General features: G+C 36.6%; 1 protein-coding gene across 2 annotated transcripts in view; it reads right to left on the reverse strand.

The window, feature by feature from the left end:
* LOC131427208 (hemicentin-1-like) overlaps positions 1-26,816 on the reverse strand; it is a 224,203-nt gene that overhangs the window by 135,697 nt on the left and 61,690 nt on the right. The window lies entirely within an intron of this gene.

Genomic DNA, 26,816 nt, shown 5'->3' on the forward strand with positions numbered 1-26,816 from the left:
TGTGTTGATTTTCACGTAATTAAATCTTGTTTTGAGCGCAGCTAAAAGTACAAGAGTCTGTTTGCTTCGGTATTCGGCACGAAAATGACGTGCGGCTATTACACATACATGACATTTGTCGGAATGACGCTATCTGCTTTCTGTCAAAAGCTACGGTGGGGTGCCAGCAACCGAACACCTTTCCCTACCGATCGGTTTTCTGTTACCAATGTCAATTAAATTCTGTTTTCTGGCAATTTTTCCAATACTGTTTGGTATTTTGGTATGAAAAAAATTGAAAAAAAAACTGTGGGGTATCAATAACATATCAGTTTGAACTGCTAATGCACCGATGAGTCGAAGACGAAACGTAGTACAAAATAACTAGGTCATGTGCACTCAATGTCTCGATTAATAATTCGATTATTGTTATTAAGTTTTTCAAATTACTCGATTAGTTTAATAGTCGAATATTTTCAATTTAATAATTGACCCTTTTGAGACTTAGTTCTGACTCCTACTGCGTCCATTAGTTCATCCAATAGCAAAATTTTAATAAAAATGATGTGCTGAAACAAACTCGAAATAGGTTATGAAATCAACAACAAAATGTAAAAAACTTTCAGCTTATTATATAATTTATAGTAGTTAATCGTTTGGTTTAAATAATATGATATTTAAAAATAAGAGGAATATGTTTTATTAAACTCAAATCGTTGTGAGTATATTAGTATTATATTAGAATAAGAATTCCATATAAAAGTGATGCTTCAGTGAAGAAAAACTTATGTAAATTTCCTTAAGAAATAAACGTATTAAGAAAAAAATGGTCGAATATTAGTTTTAAACTAATCGATTAATTTTTACTCGATTATCTGAGTTATTAATCGATTGCTTGATTATATTACAGCATCCCTAATTCAAACTGATAACAAATTGTTCATCTGCTTACTTTTAACATTTAGCTAACTCAGATTCAGTTCTTTGCAGCTCGCCGTAATCGGAAATGATCCTAGAGTTGGATGTAACTTTTGCCCTGAACAGATTTCCTACAAAAAAAATCTGCAATATCTTTTAGAGCCAAAGCTTAGTTCACATTCGCTGATTGTAGGCCGAGCATTTAGTCACATGCCGCACTAATGAGACGACTAGGCCATGAGAGAGTTGTAAATTACACCAATTAACATGTGAAACTGAACTTTTTGTGTATTTTAATGTCGAATTGTCGAGCTAAATTAGCTGTGTCGTTAGTGACATGCCATGTTTTTACATCATTTGACATGTAGAATGAAATGTATGATTTTGTTTTCCTCTTTCGAAACGTATATTAACGTGATTTTATCGTACAAATGTTCCAAATATTTGTAAAAATATGTGAGTGCTCGTATAAGTCTTCAAGGGGTTTTTCGTTCCTTCATTTCGAGTGTGGTTTTATTAAAAAACTATGGGTTTCCTAATCTTCAACTTTTCTGTTGCTGTTGTTGGGAAAATCATGATCAGAAACAGTTCATTTCAATATAACTCGTAAAAAATCAGTTCAAGAGATTTTCTAAGTGATAAGTGATAAGTGATAACTGATTTCTTGTGTCAGCGAAACTTGATGACGAATCACCCACAGAAATATCACTAAAGAGATCATCGAAAGGGAGAAGAGTCTCCGATGATAATTCGATGCTGAATTTCCACAACTCTTTAGTTCGACTCCAAAATGATTTGTCCAAGATATAATTATTCTTTTTTTTTCAATACAAACATCTCCACCGAATAAATTCGCAACTGAGAAAAAATGACTGTGATATGTACGATGCACGTAGGGTGGTCAATATGAACTACAATATTTTTTTACCCATTACAAATAGTGATTATAGCGACGAAAGGCTAATTCAATTCCAACTGCTATTCGCTATTCAGCATGAATTTGATTTTGTAGAAATAATAGAAGCTCAGGATTTTGCATGACTCGAAAACACAGCATACACTGCGTTCGAATGACGCGTTTGAATTAGCGTAGCGATAGTCTGCTTTTTCTGCGTATGATATTCAAGCTAAATTGAGTAGAATTTTTTTATTCGGCAACATAAAATACTTTGTGATTGTTTTTTTATTATTACTTCTACTATCATTATAACCAGAGCTTTAAATTGTCTTGAATTCTCAATGAAATAATCCAATCCAATATCCTCATATTCTTCATTATAATGAAGAGAGACGAAGCCTTTTCGTTTCTCATTGAAAAAAAGGGAGAGTATAATTGCCAACGTCACGACATGTTCATTGATGTATTGAAAATCTGCGACGCTTGGCTAACAGATCGGCTGAAAAGTTCGTATCGTATCTATGAGAGGGCGCCACTAGAATTAAATCCATACCATTTTCAGTTAGTACCAACCTTCAAAAGATACGTGTATAAATATGACAGCTGTCTGATTATTAGTTTGTGAGATATTGCATTTTGAGTGAAGCTACTTTTGTTATTGTGAAAAAAATGGAAAAAAAGGAATTTCTTGTGTTGATGAAACACTACTTTTTGATGAAAAAAAGTGCCGCCGATACCAAAGAATGGCTTAATGAGTGTTAGCCAGACTCTGCACCGGGCGAAGCAACAATTCGTAAGTGGTTTGCAAAATTTCGTACTGGTCATATGAGCACCGAAGACGATGAACGCAGTGGACGTCCAAAAGAGGCTGTTACCGATGAAAACGTGGAAAAAATCCACAAAATGATTTTCAATGACTGTAAAGTGAAGTTGATCGAGATAGCTGACACCCTAAAGATATCAAAGGAACGTGTTGGACATATTATTCACGAATATTTGGATATGAGAAAGCTTTGTGCAAAATGGGTGCCGCGTGAGCTCACAATCGATCAAAAACAACAACGAATTGATGATTCTGAGCAGTGTTTGGAGCTGTTATATCGAAATAAAACCGATTTTTTTCGTCGATATATAACAATGGACGAAACATGGCTCCATCACTTCACTCCGGAGTCCAATCGACAGTCAGCTGAGTGGACTGCACGCGATGAACCGAACCCAAAGCGTGGAAAGACTCAACAATCGGTCGGTAAGGTTATGGCGTCTGTATTTTGGGATTCGCATGGTATAATTTTCATCGACTACCTTGAAAAGGGAAAAACCATCAACAGTGACTATTATATAGCGTTATTAGAGCGTTTGAAGGACGAAATTTCAAAAAAGCGGCTTTATTTGAAGAAGAAAAAAGTTTTGTTTCATCAAGACAATGCACCGTGTCACAAGTCGATGAAAACCATGCTGAAAATGAACGAATTGGGCTTCGAATTGCTCCCTCATCCACCGTATTCTCCAGATTTGGCCCCCAGTGACTTTTTCCTGTTCTCAGACCTCAAGAGAATGCTCGCTGGTAAAAAATTTAGAAGCAATGAAGAGGTAATCGCTGAAACTGAGGCCTATTTTGAGGCAAAGGACAAATCGTACTTCAAAAATGGTATCGAGAAGTTGGAAGATCGCTATAATCGCTGTATCGTCTCTGATGGCAATTATGTTGAATAATAAAAACGAATTTTGGCAAAAAAATGTGTGGTTCTATTGAACGATACGAACTTTTCAGCCGAACTGTTATAAAAAGTGACTAAAATATGAAAAATCGAAGTAATTACAACCTAGAACCTCTTTGGAAACCAAAATTACTACAGATTCGAGCACCAACAAGTGAAAGTCACTGTGAATCGTTTTCTGTCATTATCGATTCTCAAAGCTTCTGAAGCAAGGTAAAGAAATACACTGAGGTCTCTTTTTACGCGGGGGATACGTACCGCATAAAAAAAACGCTCAAAAAAACCGCGTAACTTCGGAAATACGCGTAAAAACCGCGTAATTTCGGAAATCCGCGTAAAAAAAACCCCAAAGTAAAGGAAAATATTTTTTTGATGCCAAATATCTTAGAAATGCATGAAACGATATAGTGTAATTTCAAAAAAAAATTGTAAAATCGACTTTGAGACATAGAAAAATTTTGAGACTTCCGAAATCGAAAATTTATTTTTGGTGCCGAAAAAAAAACCGCGTAACTTTGGAAATCCGCGTGAAAAAACCGCGTAACTTTGGAAATCCGTGTAAAAAAAATCGCGTAACTCGGAAATCCGCGTAAAAAAACTGCGCAGCTTCGGAAATCCGCGTAAAAACCGCGTAACTTCGGAAATCCGCGTGAAAACGCAGCGTAAAAAGAAACCGGATAAAAAAACCGCGTCAAAAGAGACCCCAGTGTAGGCACTTTGAAAAATATGCACTGTAAACAAAAGTTGAATGCAAGAAAATATACCGACAAAATAAAATTTGAAAAGAATCGCATCTCTAAACAAATTTTGACACTTTTTCCAATCTTTTTCAAACTGTTGAATGGTTTCGGCTGCCGAGACATGTTTCCTAAGATGTGCCTTCGTTAATGCACAAAATTCCTCAATTGGTTGAAGTTGTGGGCAATTTGCTGAATTCATGTCTTTTGGGACGAAAGTGACATTTTTGGTAGTATACCATTCTACCGTTTATTTCAAGTAGTGGCAAAAAGCAGGATCTGACCAGAAGACAACAGGATCCTTATGGCTTCAAATCATGGATAGAAGTTGTTTTTGTAAACATTCCTTGATGTATATTTCGCTGTTCATTGGAGCAAGGAGGTGATGAAGGATTTCGAAATCTTACCGCAGCTACCAATTGCTTGCCAGACCATAACTTTCTTACCAAATTTTTCGACTTCAATCGATGTCTCGGACTGGTTTAACACTTGCCCTTCTCGCACCGTATAATATTGTGGTCCCGGCAAGGATTTGTAATCGAGTTTCGCGTATGTTTCGTCGTCCATGATTATGCAGTTCAAATTTCCAGCAATAAGCGTATTGAACAGCTTTCGAACCCTCGGCCTGATCGATGCTTCTTGTTTCGGACTACGTTTTGGTTGTTTCTGCTTCTTATTGGTTCGAAGATTCAAACGTTCTTTAGCACGAAGAACATTTGACTTCGAAGTGCCCACTTTTTCGGCCACATCCCGAACTGAAACCTTCTTCTTTTGCTCGAACGCCTTCAGTATACGTTTATCCAACTGAGGGTTACCAGGACCTTTTTTCGACCCGTTTTCGGTTTATCCTCAAAGGTGTCATCCTCACCGAACTTCCTGATTGCATTTCGCACGGCTTTTTCACTTACTCCTTCCATTTTTGATATCTTTCTCAGTGACAGTCCGCGCAATATTTGTACACAATTTTTTGACGTTGCTCTGCTGAAAGTCCACGCATTTCGAAACAAACTAAGGAAAACGAATAAACAACTGCACAAGTGGTTAGAGAAAAGGTTTTTGGTTTTTGATTTTCGTCCATACTTTCTGAGACACTCTTTACTATCATTATAACCAGAGCTTAAAATGGTCTTGAATTCTCCACGAAAGAATAAAATCCAATATCCTCATATTCTTAATTATAACGAAGAGAGACGAAGCCTTTTCGTTTCTCATTGAAAATCTGTGACGCTTGGCAAAAAAAAGAGTGACTAAAATATGATAAATCGAAGTAATTACAACCCAGAACCTCTTTGGAAACCAAAATTACTACAGATTCGAGCACCAACAGGTGAAAGTCATTGTGAATCGTTTTCTGTCAGTATCAATTCTCAAAGCTTCTGAAGCTAGGTAAAGAAATAGGCACTTTGAAAAATATGCACTGAAAACAACAGTTGAATGCAAGAAAATCTACCGACGAAATAAAATTTGAAAAGAATCGCATCTCTAAACATAAATATTGTACCAATGCCATGACAGCACATTGCATTTAACATTTCTGGAGTGTGGTTCATTTGGAAGACGTTCGACTGGTAACTTTTGAATGTTGAGTTTTAGCGGATTTTCAGTCAATAGTGAATTAGAATGAATATTTTAGATTCAGAACACAACATTTCGCCTTCTTTGTAGGAAAAAGATGTAGACAAGAGAGTGCGTTTTCCACAACTTCAGGGTGACGTAACGGCCTGTCGCAGTACTATAAAACAGAAGATACCCTGCATAAATCATTATATTAGTCATCAGCTTTCTCGATATAATATCATAAATATCTTGAAAAGTAAGGGACGACCTACCGTCGTAAAAACAACGCAAATTTATTAAAGTAGGAAACAGATCGTATTAGCGTTAATCAAGCACCCATCTATCCAATCGACAAAACTTAATTAATCACAGATTTTCAGGGTATTATTTTAAGCCCGTCAACATAATTAACATCAATAAATATCCCATCGTATATCCCATGATGGAAACCTCACACAAAGGTTCCGTTTTGCATTCCACCGTTTTTTTTTGGTTCGCAAAGTCTCAAGTGTAGAGTAGAGAGAAAATATGACACAAACCAAAGCAGCCAGCGACGGAAAGGGTTGGTTTTCCTTCGATTGCTGGGTTTAATTTCAAGCTTCATTAGCCGCAACACTGATATCGGCGACCGATCAATTGATTCTCCTCCAGCAGTGCACTCGCGAGGGGGGACACAAGAAGTCGATGGACTTTCTTTTTCACCACACCCCACAGGGGGCGCACCACGGCGGCATCGTTCCAATTAAACCAATCCACCATGCGAACGTTCGATGCAAGGGGAGGAAACCTTGACGGGTGCTTGTAATTCCGAATGGGGGAGGGAGGGTTTCGCTTTTCCTGTTTCACTTTTCTACCGCCGTTTCCCATTGATACGATTTCAAACGATCGATCGTACCGTTCGATCGTCATCACATGGTTTCGCGATCGAGGGAAATCTATCATAGCGGAATAATTTAATGCCACAATAGAACTGCGGTAACGACGACGGTACTGGCAGCAGCAGGAAGGCGAGGAGTTCTGTCTACTTTGGTCTATCAAATTGTGACGGCTTCTGGTATCTTGACGAATACGAGAATGTATGCGCGCTTGCTTGCGTGAATAGATTCCGCAGAACGGTTCAAAATAAAAACAAAATTAAAATCTCATACAAAAGGGAGCAGCTTGGTAATAATTATAAAGCTTGTCTTGGATCTCTGGGAAGTTCACACCCACATTTTGGGTGAACAGTCTGGCGAGCGATGTTGAACTCAGTTCGAATCCAAGCACTGAGGTTACATTCGAAAGCGGCAAAGTCCTAGGCCTTGACTGCGTCGAATAAATGAACGAGGTGTGCTAGTTGCGTGACTCGTTTCCCTCGCTACCCGTGGATGTGGCTATTTGTGTAGTGTTATTGCTTGTAGTTGTGGTTGTACAACAGTTTCAAGCATAAACACCGAGTCCGAGTCGGAATGGAATGTCAGTAAATTATTGTTTCATTAACGTTTCGCGGCGAACTTCGGGACAGGAATCGGCAAACGGCAAAAAGTCGTAACAACTCGCAAGCCGGCCATTTAAATATGCTTATTTGCGGGACCAACGTCTGTCGCATTTTACACTTCAACTTCAGCCATACGGAAATAAACAAACAAAGACGATGGATCGGTAAACAAATTGTTTGCATTTCAACGGCTTTATGCCGCGCGGCCGGTAAGTTTGAGACGATAATTAAAATCTCTGGCTGAATTACATCACACAACCGCTCATGGTTCATAATGTTCAATTTGGCTTTCAAAATGACATTTGTAGTAACTTTAGTTTCGTGACGGTGCATTTGCGCTTGGGATGGCTTTAACTCTAGTATTGAAATCGTACATTATCGTAATCTGCTGCAAGGCAACTACAAATCCCGACTATGCAATTACTCACATTTTAAGTTGTATAAATGTTCGAGCAGCATGGCTGGCTCACAGATTATATAGGCAAGTACGCAATTTCCAGTTAAGCAACAACCTACGACATTAAAACAGACTCAAGTGACATTTAATACTCCAGTCGATGCTTCACAGTAGGCTTAGTGTAAACACAAATTGTCCCCTTCATAAAAGAGAGAGAAAGAGAGAAACAGCGTAAAATGAGGATTGAAAAAAAACGGAATCTCACCCGATCAGTCCATTACGCATTAGCTGCAGCCCTGAGTGCGGGTAAAACCCTGCCTCACAGCTTCCGAGAATCGCAAAGCGGTCGGATAAAATCATACTCCTTCAGATGAATCACGGCCACGACTGGACACGGGGAGATTAATCTCGCGCCGAACCATAAATATCGCACAGCATCGCACGTATCGAAAGGATCGCAATAACCAAAGTAGGCCACGTACGCCACTTCGTTCGTCGACGTGGAAAAAGACTTGAGCTGCCCGAAGTGACGAACTTGCTTTGTTTGCTTATCGCCAAACAAAATGGCTGCCCTAAGCTGGGCAGCTCCATTCACCCGACACAAATATGTTGTGGATCATTAATAGAATTAATTAAACGTAAAGTGATAATAAAATCGACTATCCGAAATGCTGGGATGTTCGGTTCCCAAATCAGAGTCGAACCTTCGAAAATCAGCTTCCAAATTGCCGCACTAAACCTGCGCTTCTATCTTTTCCGGGACGATGGCGCGAAAGAGGTAAAAGTAACGGACTTCTTTCTCGAAGCATTTTAATAATCATGCTGTTTTTGCTGCTCCTCGGAAGGAAAGTCGTCGAGCACGAAAACAGCCAACAGGCGGACATGGACCACGCAAATACCGGTTTGTTATTTTTTTGTCGACCTTTGGGTGCTGGGTTTCGGGTGACATCGGCTTGTCTTTTTATTTCTCTCTATCCCACTCTCTCTGTTGTTCGATGATCGTCGGACGCTTTAAAAGATGTAGAAACCCAAAAAGGGGGTTACGAGGGAAGTCACAGGAACGGAATACCAGCAGCATCCACGGTTCCGCCATGCCGCCAATTCTTCGCCACCATCGTTTCCCGCCGACCGTGCCGTGATGTCCTATTTTGACTGCCGTGTCTTGTCTTGTCATCGTCATCAGCGGCCAATTTTTATGTTCAACATATTTATGACGATGATGGTAAAGTGGTAAGGGGAAGGAATTTAAATTGCCAGTTTTCAGGCCCCTGTCTCGCTTCATGTCAGGGGCGAAGTTAGATTGTTGTCGTTAAAAGTAGTGTTTTGTTTAGCGTAGGTACATGATGCTCCATTGGTCATGTTCTTTTTTGATTGTTAGCTCTATCAAAACAACGAATCTTCAACCCATGAACCATAGCTCATAATAAGATTCTAGCCCCCGATAACCACTTTTCTAACAAGAACGAATCGAACAAATCAAAGAAAAAACTTTCATACAATGCTTCCTGCATTGAAACAAACGAAAATCCCAACGCATGCTTCCAGAAAAAAAAAACCTGAGCTCTGAATACCCAACGAAGGATTTATCAAGTCGATATAATCTAAATTATCTATGCTCCTTCTTTCTGGCAGACTGGCCGTTTCGATTCTCGCTACAGATAGAGTGTGTGTTTTTTTCCTTGGCTTCTTATGCCGTGAGCAAAACCATTAATTCTAAACAAATAATTTATTTTTTCCTGTTCTCTATGATATAGTTTTCGGTGCTTGGTCCACACTTTTTCAGCCAAGAGCCCAAAATACCAAAGTGCGGAAAAGCGTTGTAAGTTGAACTAACAAAAGTGATCAAAAAAAAAAGAGAGATGCCACCTTCAGTGGTTCCTTCGGTGGTTACAGCTTGTATGGTTTCCCCACTGCCAGAAGCAATGTCGGTAATCGGATTTGAAAAGTTTTATTAGGTGGCACTTTTTATGTCAGCGTTAGATTCACTAAAACGCTCAACAACATGCAATTAAATTAAAACTGTGTTGTAGCGTTGTAGCATATCACAACGAAGGCGAACGTCGAAAAAGATACAGTATGTGTCGCAGTAGTAAAGCGAAATATTCAGTAGCATTAGCACCTGTGAAATCTTCAAACATTCTACTGCATCCTTAAATTGAAATCGTTGTAATAATGAAAAACTGCAATAAGCTTATTTTTACGGTTCGCCTTCAACTCATCAATGCATTAGCAGTTTTTGTTGAATTGCTAATGCCACCTAACGTTAACATAAATCGCTAAGCGGACATAAAGTTGATCTTGTTCGTATTTACTCATTTGCGCCGATATACCATGTCTTTACTGAAGCGCCGAAAGAACAAGACCACCTAATAACTGTTGAATGTATGTATGTATGTATGTATGTGTGAAGCCACCATCAGTTCAAGGCATTACCAGTGTATGCGGGTAGACTTACAGTAGATCCGAACTTGATTATCAGATAGCTTTCATGTAATTGCTGTTAAGAAGGCCAAAATGGGTTTTGAGGACCCGGCGCCTTCCAGCAAGAACATCCGGCCATATAATAAAGAATTTCGCTGTACCGGCTTAAACCCGCCTGATGGTTTGTTTGTTAGAAGGGTGCGTCTAACTCATTTCAGACCTTCAAGGAGAAACACAAAGCTTCCCCCGCGTGACTCAGTTTGGCAATACACTCAATCATCCAGTCATTCACTTATAAGATACCCTGATGCGCTCCCTGCCCCTCCATAATACAATATAATATAATATAATATAATATAATATAATATAATATAATATAATATAATATAATATAATATAATATAATATAATATAATATAATATAATATAATATAAATTAATATAAAAAATTATAATATAATACAATACAATATAATATAATACAACACATATATAACATAATATAGTTCAATATAACATGATATAATATAATATAACTACAGAGAACAGACATCCAAGCTAGTACAAACTTTTTTAAAAAGCTGTGTAAAGCATACAAGCGAAAATCCGTTGTACACGACTTTACACGTATGAATGTCTGTTGGATATCTGTTATATAACATAATAACATATAACATAATATAATATAATATAATATAATATAATATAATATAATATAATATAATATAATATAATATAATATAATACAATATAATTTGATATAATGCAATGCAGTATAATACCATATAACATAGTATAACACAACAGAAAACAATATATCAAATAATATGCTATGATTCAATGTATAACAGTTTATGTCGCAGTGTAAGTTATGCTCTTCTTTCGTCGCAGTTCTGCAGGAAATATAATATTTCTTTTTTAATAATAATAATAATTATAATAATAGTAATAATAATAATAATAATAATAAAATAATAATAATAATAATAATAATAATAATAATAATAATAACAATAATAATAATAATAATAATAATAATAATAATAATAATAATAATAATAATAATAATAATAATAATAATAATAATAATAATAATAATAATAATAATAATAATAATAACATAATTCAATTCAATATATAACAAATACTGCAACAAACAACAGAACCAATATACCACGATAAATATTGCACTTTAGGATAGGCTTCAAACTACAAGTCATTTCGCACCCTCTCATTCTTTTTTTTTTTTTTTTTTTTTTTTTGTTTCAATTATAGAGGTTTTAACACCTTAAGGTCATTCACCTCTTCGGACCAGAAAATCTTTCTGATCCTATGTGCGGGGTTGGGAATCGAACCCAGGTGGGCTGCGTGATAGGCGACTATCCCATCACGCTATACCCGTCCCCCCTCCCTCTCATTCTGCTACTAACGCAGAAGGCGATAGCACCCAGTCGAAGCCGTTCTATTGACCAAATGTCATCATAGACGCTCGGGGAGGCATGAGATAGGAACTTGTGAGGACTCAGTTATCTCACCATTTGACGATCAAGACCACCTAATAACTGTTGAAGGCCAAAAACCCGTCACACAGTTCTGTTCTTTCGGCACTTCAGTAAAGACATGGTACTTCTGCACAAAAAGTGTAAATACGAAAACGATCACCTTTACGTCTGCTTAGTGATTTATCTTGAACAGTTAAGTGGCGTTAGTGGTACAACATAAACCGCATTGGCTGATGAGTAGAAGACAAAACGTAAAAATAACACGTTAGTCATGTGCGCTTAGCACAAACCGGTACCCAACCCATGCAACTCCTAAATAACTATGAAAAGCTGTCAACCTGAAAATAAAACCACTTGGAATCCGTACGAATGTGTTTTGAACAAAAAATAACTTAATTCTGTCCCAATTCAGATATTTTATGGTATTTTCGATAAAAAATGTTCATCGCCCTGACGCTTAACAGATAAACTCACGGACTCACTTTCCCGCCACATACTGAACCGATTTCACCCTTGTCAACTACTTTTCGATTTGTCAGACTTGTAACCATTTGACTGGATTGATATCCTGATAGTGGTGGCTAGATAGATATTACAAATATTTACTGGACGTCTTTCTGATTCAGTGTCGAATCCATCGTGTTTTGCAGGCCACGGAAAGCTTCAAGTTGCATTTGTAGTTGCAAATTTCTTGCCAGATCAGCTGTTTTTAGGAGAATTTTTTGACGAAAACAATCATGAACTGTAGTGAAGCTTATCCAAGAAGATGACTGAAATTCAAGAGCATCTTCAGTATTTCGTCGAAATCAAAGTCCGTGCGAAGGTTGTGCTCGCTGCACACTACTACCTACTAGTAGGAGAAATCGAAGTGAATTCTATTTTTGAAGTTTTTCATCACCACTTTCGGTGCTTTCGAAACAAGAAAAGGGGGAACCAGTAGTGCCGAATTAGGTTTTTATGCCCACAAACTAACAAGTTAAAAGAATTTATCAGACAGTTTTATGAGATTTATACCTGTTTTTGATCATCGTTCGTGAAAAAATACTAATGAAATTGGTAATTTTCCACTTATCATGCTTTAGTTCCGGAACCGGAAGCCAAATTAGGTAAAATGTTCCACAAATTTTTGGGAAACTATAACACCTTTCATTTGAATATTAGTTTGTGAAAATTGGTGGAGCCGTTTCAGAGGAAATTAAGTGCAAACTTCACATATCACCATATCACTCCGGAACCTGAAGTCGAATCCAAATGAAATTCAATAGCAGACAATGGGACTATAAGACCTCTTAGTTTGTGAAAATCGGTTCGGCCATCTCTGAAAACAGTAAGTGCATATTTTGTTTATTTTTTGGTGCATCCTATATCTCCAGAACCGGAAGTCGGATCGAGTTGAAATTCAATAGCAGGCTAGGGGAAATCATGAGACCTTCCATTTGAAACTTAGTTTATGAAAATCGGGTCAGCAATCTCCGAAAAAAGACACCCATACACACACATACACACACATACAAACACACACACACATTTGCTCAATTCGTCGAGCTGAGTCGAATGGTATATGATATTCGGCCTTCCGGGCCTTGGTTAAAAAGTCGGTTTTCACAGTGTTTGCATGGCCTTTCTATATGAGAAAGCCAAAGACATCAGTTTGTTTAGAACAATGTTCTAAACAAACTGATATTTCTCTTTTGAAGTTCCGCTCAACGACAACAAAGAAAACTGATTTTGCATTTTGCAACAATTGCCGACAATGGATAAGACATCAGAACCAAAAGTTTGCTTCTATCTCCGCGATAAAACACTAGATTATCAAGAATATATCAGTACTCAATTAAAATTTCACGAATTATTTATTTTGTGTTATAAATTTAAATTATTTTTTAGCAGAGTTTTTAGTAACTATTATCGATACCCAGCGCGCAAACCGACTGAAAAAAGCAAGCGAATGAAAGCGTAGAAATCTGAAAAAAGATATTTTCTACTAAGACGGGATTCGAACCCATATCTTATCCGGAGTAACCATTTTGACAATTAAACTATTCTGCATGAGAAAAACAACGAAGACAACAACACAATCGAACACAACATCGTAAATATTCATTCATCCACGCCAGAGTTAATGAAAATTATGTCCAGTGGCTCAATCAAAATAGACGAAACTGGCGAAAAAAAAATGTCACTTTCAGTTCCACTTGCAAATTTTGAGAACGAGATCCATACCCAGTCAATAATGGCTGAATGGTACAGGGTGTTCTACGAAAAATTTCGAATTTTAAAAATGCAATAAAAAAATAATTTGATAGATTTCAATGATTATACACTTAATTGAAAGGTTGAAATTTATATGAGAAATAATTTCGTTCAAACGACCCCTCGGAATTTTTGAGTACATTTTCAATGATTTCTGATCTGATGTCATCAAAATCAACTTGAATGTCATGCTTGAGGTCTTCAATTGTTTCTAGATGGTTGGCGTATGTTAACTGGTCCCCGAAGAAAATAATCCAGTGACATTGAATCGCAGCTTCTCGGAGGCTAATTCACATCACCATTTCTTTCTGATTATTCGATTTTCAAAGATTGTTCGCAGAACATCGATTGTTTCGTTGGCTGTGTCGGCACATAGCGCCGTCCTGTTGAAACCAAACATTGATTATAAATGAATATCATGAATCAGCCTTTCAAATAAATGTATAATTGTTGAAATCTATCCAACCGTTATTTTTTATTATTGCATTTTTAAATTCGAAATTTTTGGTGGGACACCCTGTAGTTTCAATATTGTGATCTTTCTTTCGTTCACCCTTTCATTCATTTTCGGTGTTCAGTGAAAATCGTATACTATGCAGTACCGATATTCAACCGAAGCTTCGAGAAACTCGCATCCAAAGAGGTTCAAGTATGTAATAAATTTGATTTATCATGATTTTATTTTCAACCTTGACAGATTATTCATATATCGAAGCAATAATGGGAATTGAAATTCGACTGAATGTTCACGCAAATGATATTTTAGTTTCGTCTAGTCGTACGGAAACGAGTGACGTTTGCATTGATACTCTCTTTTGTTGTAGTGATAGACGAAAATGCTCTGTCTCTTTGTTTTGAATGCGATTGCTTATGAATGAGACAGTAAAAAAACGATGACGAAGTTGTATTCTTTCATTGAAAATTCGTGACAATTCTAAGCTCTGATCCACGCTAAGTAACTTAACAAAAGTACAGCTATGTTTTCGTCGTTTATCAATTGTGAAACAGTATCCTGATCTACTGTTTTCGTAATCGCTTGCTATCGAAATATCTGAGGAACGGGTGTGAATACTAGTACTTTTTAACTGTTAACTTTTTCTGTAGCTAATGCGTTAGTATTATCGGTTTGAGCGAAATTAATCAGTCCGAAGTGTCTTACATTCCTACATACTAGTCTTCGATTGGTGATTTCAATTATACCCAAAAACATTTGATTCGAACAACAAGCGTAAATTGCAAAGAATCCAACCGTACATTTGTCAACACACAGTTTTAGTACAAATGTTTAAACCTCGACTTCTAAATTAACTAATCCAAAATTAGCAAGGAGAAAATTGTAACTGAATTTACGAGGCATATTCGAACAGTAAAGGCCGTACGCACTTATGGCAAAACCTGTAAATCGTATTATTAAGTTTGAACTTGTGCAGCTATTTCAGGTGTTGCTTTAATGTAGTAGTCGTTTGCCTATCTGTGCGTACAGTAAACAATGTCCGCGATAATCCTCATTTCCACTAGTTGTTAATTTCGCGCTATAATAAGAAATTGGAAACTGCTACGAAATGAACGCGAAATATATTTGCGGGATACAAAATGTGAACGATATCTAGTAATAAACCAGTATGAAGGTGCTTCCAACATTTGTACCATACTTTTTACATTACGGAAAACCTGTACAATGTGTCTCGAAGATTAAACAAAAATCGATACTATGAATCGATCAACCTATAAACAGCAAAATAATTTGCGCCAAAATCTTTTTCCCACCCTCAAATCGATTGGAAGAAAATCGAAACCACTGAGTGAAATTCAAAACGGGATGAACATCGCAAAACCAGAAAATGAAGACAGACATATTGTAATTCGAGATCCTGTCATCGATCTGACCTCGATACCGGTATATACGTGTGAGCACCAGTGGCCCCACATTATCCGACGAAGCTAACTCCAGTACACCTACTGGCAATCAGGTATGTGTAGATAATGCACCGGAATGTATTCAAGGCTTCATCGGTCGAGTCACCTTCTGTGACCCTTAGTACAAACGGTGCCTGATTTTCTTTTCGTTTGCTTACTGCTTCAAAATAATTGCAAAAAGATTTTATGATCGCAGCTAAAACAAACATAAACAAATCTGCAAACAGAAATTATACAAGAATCATTAGATGGTATAAAATATTGATTTTAAAGTGCTTTCCTGCTCAGGTGACACATTTTATTATGACACCTGAGAAAAACGTCCCTTTCGAGGGTCAACCTTCAAATCGCCTCCAATAGGAAAAGAGCTGTTCTTGGTTACAGTATTTTCTTTCTGACCCGAAATTGTCCGTTTCCAGGAAGTAGAATGGTACAAAAGGTGAGAAGTTCTTTTCTGCCTAGCCCAAGGATGGGAAAGGAATTTCGGTGCTTTGTGGAAAAGGATTCCTCCTCGTTCTATTTTATTTCTTTCTTTTCTTCCAGGTATGAGAAACTGTGAACAACACATGTTCGCCCTCCTGCTGTTGACCGAAGTCGAATTGTGCACCCCGGCTGGAATGAATTACATCCTTTTACGTGCTTCAAGAACTTTTGTCCGGCGGGAAATGGATGCCCAATTTGAAAGTGGAGGGTGAGAAAGACTGCTTTGTAACATTGGATTGCTATGCGTAGAGAACCGTTTAGTGAAAGGTAAATAAATTTTGAATGGAAAAAAATCGAACCTACCAGCGGCTTTCAGATCGGGCGTGTCCGAGTACAAACCTTTTTGAATTATTTCTCAGTATAAACAATTTTCGGAGGGAAATGAAACGTTAGTGTTTATTTTGGTGAGTTACTTTAATGGATAATTCCAGAAACCTGATGAAAAGATGTTTGCCAATTGCTTTCAATCGTAGAAGCAATTGCGAAACGAAAATAATCCAACAAGTTCTCAGTTTTGCAAGCAGGTTATGTTCAAAGGGGAGTCGTTTATCGGAGGCTCATCAGGTCCATTCTTCATTTTATCACGTTATTACGAAAAACCACTCGAACAAAGTACGGTCTACCATCGCCCTTTGCACAGAAAACCTCGTTCGGTCATCATGAAGTGAAAAAAAAATCAAACCTCTGCCTAATTTGGGAATGAACAAGCATCTTTTCACGAAACACCACAAAGAGCAGACGCTTCATTTTTCTTTTATCTCCAGCATATTTCATTTATTTCACCTTTTGCCTCCAGGTTCACATATGGTCAGGGACTAACCAGGCCACGTCGAGCTGGGTCGCGCGATGCTGATATTTTTAATAATGAGGATAATAACACGTCAGCTGGACGAAAAAAAAAGACAAAAGCGAATAAAATTTTTCTTACACAAATCTTTCGAACCATCTTTTGAACGCTGAAAATACGATCCGATTCTGGCACTAAATCTCCGGTTAGCTGTCGATAGAGAACCTCAATTGTTGCATCAACATGCGATAAAAAATTACGCGATTATGGAAGAAGGCTATTGAAAACAATTCAAACAGAGAATAAAAATTGAATGCCGTGGTTGATTGCATTTTCTGCGCAGTTCAAAATGTAAGAAACACTTCAATACTTCAACGGATGCATCTTTTTGAGGGTTTTTATACTTCATAAGATGAGCACTCCAGCGATGGTGGTAATTAAAAATTGTAATCATTTATCTGATAATCTTACTTTGATTACATTATCAAAATACCAGCAACCAAAATTAAACCATCAATTCAAGATTCGATACCTGAAAAGTTCCAGTGATCGAAAACAAAAAAGGTTAGAATAACAATTTAAACTACGTAACGGTCGTACTAAGTTAAACACGCACGGAGGTTCTGTTTAATGGGATTGATTCCCAGATAACGATTTTTCATTAAAAGTAGTTTAGTCGGCAAAAAGATTTCCTGGGTTAGGTAAAATCATGAGTCCCCGATTTTTAGTATTTTTCCGTAATTTTCCATTTGCACATTTGCAATTGCAGTTATTGCGTGTAATGCCTTCTCTTGCAGCTCAAACCGGATCCATATTGAGAACTGAACGACGTAGCGGCCGTACAAAGTTGAACATGTGCGCAGGTTCTGATTAATTGGAATATGGAACTCTGTTTAATCGGGTTACTTGAGGAATTGTTATACATATCTTCTAGACAGTGTTGGTGATCAGAGCTTAAAATTGTCACGCATTCTCAATGAAAGAATCCAATCCAACAGCCTTATTTTCAATATTTTACTGTCTCATTCGTAAATGACTGACACCAGAACAAACGAAGAGAGACGAAGCTTTTTCGTTTCTCATTGAAAAAATGAGAGAGAATAATTGCCAACGTCACTCTTTCCTTTATGACAAAATGAAACCAAACTAACGTCTTCAGGGAGTATCAGCAGAATTTCAATTCTCATTCTTTCATCTATGTATTGAAAATCTGTGACGCTTGGCTATAAATAATGACTAAAATATGACAAATCGAAGTAATTACATCCCACATCCTCTTGAGAAACCAAAACTACTGCAAATTCGAGAACTAACAGGTAGAAGTTATTGGGAAACCATTTTCTATCATTTTCGATTCTCACAGCTTCGGTTGAATATCGACACTTCATACTATGGGATTTTCACTGAAAACTGAAAATGACTGAAAGGGCAAATAAAAGAAAAAAACACAATTTTGAAACTACTCTTCCGCTTATGTCATTGACTGGACATGGATTTCGTGCTCAAAGTTTGCAAGCGAGGCTGAGAGTGACAGTAATTTCTTGTCATTTCCGTCTATTTTGAGTCAATGAAAATGATTTTTATTAGCTCTGTTGGTGATTGCCGATAATTTGACAGAAGCTGCTCGATATTTATCTATATTGTATACAACATTTTCAATCCGGTAGAAGATGCTACAAGAACTCGTGTTTCTCAATGCATGAACCGTGAGAGAATTTTTCTACATTTCTTCGCTCCACTTCATACTATGAGTATTTCATGGCCCTTAAAACAATTTACAGTCTGATAATGATTGCTGCTGTGTGGAATTTACCAAGGGAATATTGCAAGTTGACAATTATCGCAGAAAATCGAGTCGACGGTTCGACTTGATGATTCTCATACCAGGTTGCAATATTTCAAAACTCTTGTGTGGAGCTTTCACAGACACAACTTATACAAAGGTTAAATGCACATAGTTAGAATAAGCGGCAATAGTAAAATGATTCTATCGCAATTATCAACTGCCCATGTGGAATCGGATCGTGAAACGAGAATAAGCGACCGTTTGTTGCTTCAGAGAGAATCCCCACAGTAGCGTGCTAACCCTTGATTTTCAGACAGGTCATCGAGAGAAATTCGCTCTCGCACATCTATTCTATGTTAAATGAACCATACCGGGTTTTTGTTGCTGCGATGATATCCGTCTCTCTTTAATGGCACTGATTGAATCGTGTGAAGGGTTGCGTTTTTTTATATGATAAAAGCCATCCTTGCACCTAGAATAGTTCAATCGACAGAACCGGCTTGCTTGTTTCTAGAGAAAATAAGGGAAAAGACTTTTAAATCTAGGTTTTTACTCAACTTCAAGGATCCACAATTAATAGATCAGTTCGACGAGTGAAAGGAAATTTAATGGCACGAGCTCTTTCCTTTTATGTATATTTTTCAAAACCATTCATCCATCGAGTCTGATTGTTGAAGAAAAAATTGTATCGCTACCCAACGAGAGATAGACTGAAAAACTGCAAAAACTGTAGAAACTGACTTATTAACCGAGACCCGGAAGGGAGCTCCGCGTGTGTAGGTGTGTACCCAAGTAACAATTCGAATGCCTTATGGTTTTGATTATAATTTATAGGGGTTTTGTAATTGATTGTTCAATCACTACTTGTTTTACAACAACTATGATAAGTGTCGCTTTTGACAAGTAATATCATAGTTTTTAAAGCTTCTATAAAGCCTTTTACCTAGACTAACAACTGGACTAAAAATAAATCAATTTGTACTAGAATAAAACCATGCAAACGCTCTTAGTATTGCTTTAAAAAAATTCTTTAAAACATTATTGTCAGTAAAATTCTTTCATAAATCTAGATTTGTGTGTGTGTGCGTGTTCATTCAATGACAGTTTCACTCAGACCAGGTTGAAGGTTTGAAGGTTCTAAAGTACATTTATGACACTCCTGTTGTGGGCTATTTGATTTATTGCTTCTTAGATTAAGTGTAATTTGCATTAAAGAAAATTTCATGGCCGCCATTATGATGTTCTTTGCCGTAGCCTTTATTGACATCAAATAAACTTCGAAATGCAAAAACGAGGAAGTATGATGGACTTTTATGATTCATTTTCAAAAGGTATGCACAAGTTTTATCGCCACGAAATAGTTTTATACAAAAAAGACGATAAACCACAGAAAATAATTTTCATAAATCATGGAGACTTTCGCAAAAACCGCATTTATATCAAGGCGATTAGTTATAATTCTTATTTTTATCCATACATTCACGATAAAAATAAAAGCGCATGAAATTTTTACGTTCGGTTAAAGCCTCAAACTTGTAAATAAAAGTTAATAAATTCTTACTGATTGCATTCAAAGGAGATATGACACACATATAATCAAGAAAAATATTACAAAAACGACAGTTTATTCATAGTGGAATTTATTCCATCCAAATAAATACAATGTTGATCGTAAAGCTGGTTTCAAAATTTTCTTGAATTTGAAGTTTTAATGCAGCTTTGTGATGATTCTTCACTTTGCTTTATAAACCTTATGAAGAATGGTCCACTTGGCAGAAACATGCTCTTATAGAGGTTTTCAGTAGGCTTTCGTGGAGTTTAAAGTTTTAATGCAAAATTTATTATGTAGCATTGAAGATAGCTACAAGTATTTATTAATATTAAAAATGTTACTTGGGTATGCAACGAAAATGTGCACTCGATTTTCTCAAAAATGGCTGAACCGATTACCACAAATTTAGATTCAAATGAAGAGTCTCTTGGTCCCATTTTTCCCGGATAAAAAGTGAAAAAAAATACAAGAAGCGCACTCGATTTTCTCAGAGACCGCTGAACCAAATTTCTACAACTTAGATTCAAATGAAAGGCTCTGAACTTTCACAGCCTGCGATTGTATTTCATTATGGTCTGACTTCGGGTTCCGGAGTTACAGAGTAAAATGTGAATTCCACAAATTTAGGTTCAAATGAAAGGTCTTTAATCCCATGGAACCCTACCGAATTTCTTTCGGATACGACTTCCGGTCCCGGAATGACGGACTGATAAGAGAAAAAAAATCATTTTCAAGAACGTGTTTTATACGTGACACTGAAAGTTCTAGCCAAATACTTTCAACTAGCCAAATAATGCTTCAATTGGACAGGTTTGGTTAATTGATAACCAAATACATTGATTTTGAGTATACCGGATCTACATTCCCTGTTCCGAAGTCACCGGAAAAAGTAATCCAAACCAGAAATCATTCTAATTTCTCAGAAACGGTTGGACCGACTCGCGCAAATCTAGAACTAAATGAAAAGTATTGTTTCCACAAGTTGGTGTAGTGTTCTGTCCAGTTCCGGAAATACAGCGCGAAATGTTGCATAACGTCATCTAATTTATAAATTATGCAAATTGTTGACCAAACAAACCGATTTCAGCTATACCTTTTCCGAATTACCAGTTCTGGAACTACCGGAAATAGTGACAACTTATGTCGTTTTCGCTTGATGTCAAACCTAACCCAGTTTCCACTCTAACTGCTGTCAAACCGTTTGTTTGAAGCCAGTTTCGAACCTAGTTTCAACGTTGTTGAACTGAAAATCGAGTCAGTTTCGAACCTGGTTTTTATATATGGTTTACTCAAACCCTCGTTGCTAAGTGCAAAATGAAAACAGTTCCGTGAAAAGTGTTTGTTTGATGAAACTAGCCTGGGTCAGTTTCAGTTTTCTCAAGCGAAAACGACATTAGACTACAAGGAAAAGGTTTTACGGTCTCATAGACTGCTATTGACTTTTTTCAGATCCGACTTCCGGTTCCGGAACAGCAGGACGAATTGCTTAAAAAAATTTTAATCCGTTATTTGAGACGATAATGCAAAAAGATACCTAAAACTTTGGCTCAAAACTGGTTATAAATTGAAAAGGTTATGGTAATTTATGCCCAAACAATCTTTTCCCGAATATAAAGCGGTAGCAAACTTATATCAAAGAAATAGTTCATTTTACTATTATTGCTTATTTGGGCATTATATTATTATTGAAATGGCAAAATAATGCTTAGTATTCCGTAATTTAGAGATAATATAATTTATGTAGGTATAAGACTAACGTATTTGTTTTAGAAGTTTTAGTGAATTAAGTAAAAATTCAAGAAAAACTCAAATATTAGATTGTAGAATGTACAAATTAAGTATTCAACCTTACGAATATCACTTTAGGCTCCTTTGCTAGTCGGAGACAACTTGCGATTCTCTCTTGGGAAATTCCACACAGCAACGATCATTATCAGACTGTAAATTTTTTTAAGGGCGTGAAATACTCAGAGTATGAAGTGGAGCGAAGAAATGTAGCAACATTCTCTCACGGTTCATGCATTGAGAGACTCGAGTTCTCGTAGCATCTTATACCGGATTGAAAATGTTGTATACAACATAGATAGCAATATAGCAGCTTCTGTCAAATTTTCGGCAATCACCAACACTGATTACAATAGTATTTCTTGAACCTTGGAGCATCTCATACAAATTCCAGTAGACTATACACATATAAAGTTGGTCTAAGATACTACTGTGTATGGACATAGTTAGATTTTATTCGTAATACTTGTCCATAGTACATTTGAAATCACACGCAATTTGATTTAAATTACACATTTCATTTAAAAACCACGTAAATTTATACAACATAGGTTATGCCATGGCAAAAATAGCATTTTCGAAAGAAGATTTTCAGAATTCTTGGCAAACTTAATAAATGATATCATATTTGGCTCATTATTCGTGTATAATTGCAGTAGACTCATAGTGGGCTGCTTTTGAATGAACAGCTCATCAAATCATTATTTGCTATGCTATCAAAAGCATCAACCAATATCTGAATACAGCCCTGTTCTACGACAACCGTCGTTGGACTGAACCTGCAATAAAACTGGTTTTCCAATGCGTTTGTCTCCTACACAGTTGTGACCATTCCTCGCTTGGGACCCTCACATGATGTTGTCTGCCAGCAAACAAACACACACATTCACACACTCACACTCACCCAATGCCCGTTGCTCGCCGCTTGTGCTACGATTCGAGTACCCACTACAAGATACAATCCATTCAACAAGCCAAAAAATAAACATAAAAGAACGTGGATGAAGTACGGTGGTGCGGATTGGAAGGAAAACGGCCCCGATCCGGGAACACCTTTCAGTGGTAAATTCAGTATTGAGCCAATCGCAGCAGGCTCATCTTACACAGTCATATCGTTTCAAGGAGCGTAGCAGGACAGGGCCGAAGTGAGTGAGGGTTTTTGATTTTGTTTTGTTCGACAGTGACTATGTGTGAGTGCTATTGCTATCTTTTCCTGATCCTTAGCTATGTAATTCCAAAACAGTATATGTTAAGTGGTCTGACTTGAAATTAAACGACTTTGACGTCCTGAATGTGCATCATCAATCATAAAAGTTACACGCAGCTGCACCAAGAATGCTGACAATCATCGAGAGGGTTAACTTTTTGGGGGACTTTTCGCCGGTTAGGACTTGAAAGTGACTTGTACTTACAAAGCTGTTGTATCGTCGTCATCGAGAAGATTTAGATTTTGGATTTTCCGGTACATACCTGTAAAGAGAAGAGAATAGAACAACACGATAAAAAATGCATACCGTATGACTATACCAAATTGCCATATGATTATTTAAACTAAAGCTGGTAAATTCGAGCTGTCAATTTATCAGGATGCATTGGCCTAGAACCTTGTGATCCCCTTGGTAGAGGTTCCCGTTCATGGAAAGCTGCACGTCGTTTATTTATTATGCAAATCCATTCCCAACTTTTACCATCCATATGACAGGACCACCATCGGCCGCAATCCCGCACAAGACCGGTTAGCCCAAGGCAAATTTCAAATAAATAACAATCTTTTCATTATTCACAGATAGGCTACGTGTGCCGTACAATTTGCATCATAAAAACCACCAGATAACAAGAAAAGCTTCTTGAATTAGAAGCTTCCTCCTGGCCGCCAAACCAATTTTGAAACCCAAAGACAGTTTGTGCCACCCACCACCTAACCACGTGGTGTATTCTTGGTTGTTAACAGAATGTACTGCAAGTTTGTGTGGTCAGCAGAACGGGAACGGGAACAATCGAAATATGCGACGCGACACAGTAAAAAAAAGTTGATGTTACATGATCGTATTAAGTTCTCGATCATTTCTTGCGAATGGTTGTATTTGTACAATAAATTAAAAATGTTTTCATTTCTTTTTACTGTGTTATAAAACTCCCCACACCTTCTAGCTTCACAGAAAAAGATTACGATTGTAAATATTAGCTTAGGGCTGCTGTACCGGACAGATCAAGGTGATTAGAGAACGGAATATTAGTACAGTAATGGAGTCGAGGTAAAAGTCTGCTGCAGTAGCAGCAGCAGCATTGAGAAATATTTCTGCTACGTGCGCAAATGCTTAGAATAAACCCGAGGTCTTTCTTCCACCCGAAAACACTGGACATCGGTGATTGTATGGTCACTTGCATTCTTGCAGCGAACTACTGCTTATGCCCTGGTCGTTTTCAGTTGCTCCGGGAACTGAGGAAGATGCTAGCTAGTTGGATGATTTCTCGGATTCGGTCTCGGATGCAGCAAATTAGGGACTTGTTTGTGCAAACTGCAGTTTTCTTATTTTCGAGAGCTGGCCTGACCTGCACTTTGATGATGCAGGAATCGGCAATCAGACACTTTATTAGCATGAAAACCCGGGGAAGGTTTTTGTTCATTGCTTTTGAAACCAGTTCTTTGAGCAGTACTATCTTAACGTTAGGATACTCTATAAATTGGCTTCGGTACATGAACAGAGAGGTAGTTCAATGAGATTTGAAAGAGTTGTAAGCGAGGCTGTTTTTGGCTTCTGGTAAATGCTTTTTGTTTATTTATTTCATCTTGAGCTTACTGGCACTCAGATATATGACATTAAGTGATTAAATTATCAAATTTGATTTTCAAATTTATTTTTTAACTGTGGCTCTGTTTTGTTAAATTTAAGTAGAAGATATCACAGACCTCGTGAAAAAATCAGCTATACTAGGTGGATTGTTAGACTTTTATTATTTTATTAGTGAGATTTTTTATTACAATACCAATTTTAACCACCTAGTGGAGTAACGATGCCTTTCTCGTTAACGTATATATGAGAAATCAATATAATCAAAACTAATTGGGTCAAGTGGCATGTTATCCTGCGACTGCGGAACCGAAGATCGGAACATTCTAAAAACTCAGTAACATCTAATCTGATTATAACAGATTTTATTTTAATTTAAATTCTAATTTACAAACTTATGGAATCTCAAAGTGGAACTTTGGGTTATTACATTATTTTGATAAAAAAAAATATTTATTCACTTATATGATTCTTTGATATTCATAAACATCATAAACTAGATATTTTTAGTGAACATCTTATAACCCAAATGTAATTCCATATAAAACGATCTTGTTTCAATATTATTTAGCTCATTCATAAAAAAAACTGCATAGTTGGAATCTGCTAGATGACGTATTGTCATCATGCCAAAGGTTAAGATCTGTAACAAACAATGAAAAATTTCTCAATAGACGAGAAAATCAATTAACAATGCATTTTGGTATGGAATTGAACATAGTTAAAGTCTGTTTTACAAGCGAACGAAACTTCTCGTAATCCCACTGCGTTCAATCACTGAAAATATTTCGTATTTCTATGTGTCTCATTTTGGCACTGAATTTCACCTTAATGCTTGTTCATACCAAAACTAGAATATTTCAATTTTGAGTTACTTGTGGTTATCTCATACTATTGGAAATTGCTCATACTATTGCATAAATTGTTGACCATATTGCCAATGTTATGGAGAAAAAATTATGTTACTGCGTTAAATACAACAAAAGATATTCGCAAATAAGTTCTATTCATTCTTGAAAAAGGTGAACCTTGAAAAGGCGCCCCATAGTACAGTAAGTCGTATTCAAGACAAAAACTTGCCAAGCATAAAAAAATTAGGTTCGTTCTGACAATTTAAACCGTTTATTACACCATCCCTTATATAATGTTTTGAAAATGATGAAAACTTCTCACTCTTAAACTCCGGTTCCGTTAATTGGATCCATTCAGTGTCAATAGATGTGACCTTACAATGTTCTATTTTTATAAGTAATCTTCAAAACGAATAATAAAATCTTATTTAGGAGACTTTTCACAAACATTTCCAGTGCTTCCGGAGCCAGACTTCGAATAAATTTTATTACCGGAGAGAGTCTGTTTGGTCATCCACTAACGAGAAGAAGTCACTGTCTAGTTTTAAGAAACTGGCTCCATTTATCATCATTGCAACATTCTTGAAATTGCAAATTTTAACACTTATCATCATGTTGTACTTAAAAAAAAGGCTCAGTCAAAAATTTCTTGATATTAAAAAAATATGTTGATGTTGAGAGACGTACTTTGTCAAAAACATGTCATATTTTTATTTTCAAATTAAAACAATTTTCTTAAAACAGCATTTTTGATTTTATTTGATTTTTTGGTATGTTGCAGTTAACGCTTGACGAAGTTTATCGCACTATATGTCAAGATGACGACATTATGGACAAACAGTTTCTTCAAAACTGGTGAATTCATGAAAATTGTTGAATTTTTTAGTGGTTTTTGACTCGATTAAAAAAAAACGAAAAAATTCCAAGAATAAAAACTTGAAATAATGTTTTCAAAATGCAACCGTGCCCAAAATACAGCGGTTCCAGAACCAAATCTAATGAT

This window comes from Malaya genurostris, chromosome 2 (assembly GCF_030247185.1).
Source record: "Malaya genurostris strain Urasoe2022 chromosome 2, Malgen_1.1, whole genome shotgun sequence".
Taxonomy (NCBI): Eukaryota; Metazoa; Arthropoda; class Insecta; order Diptera; family Culicidae; genus Malaya; species Malaya genurostris.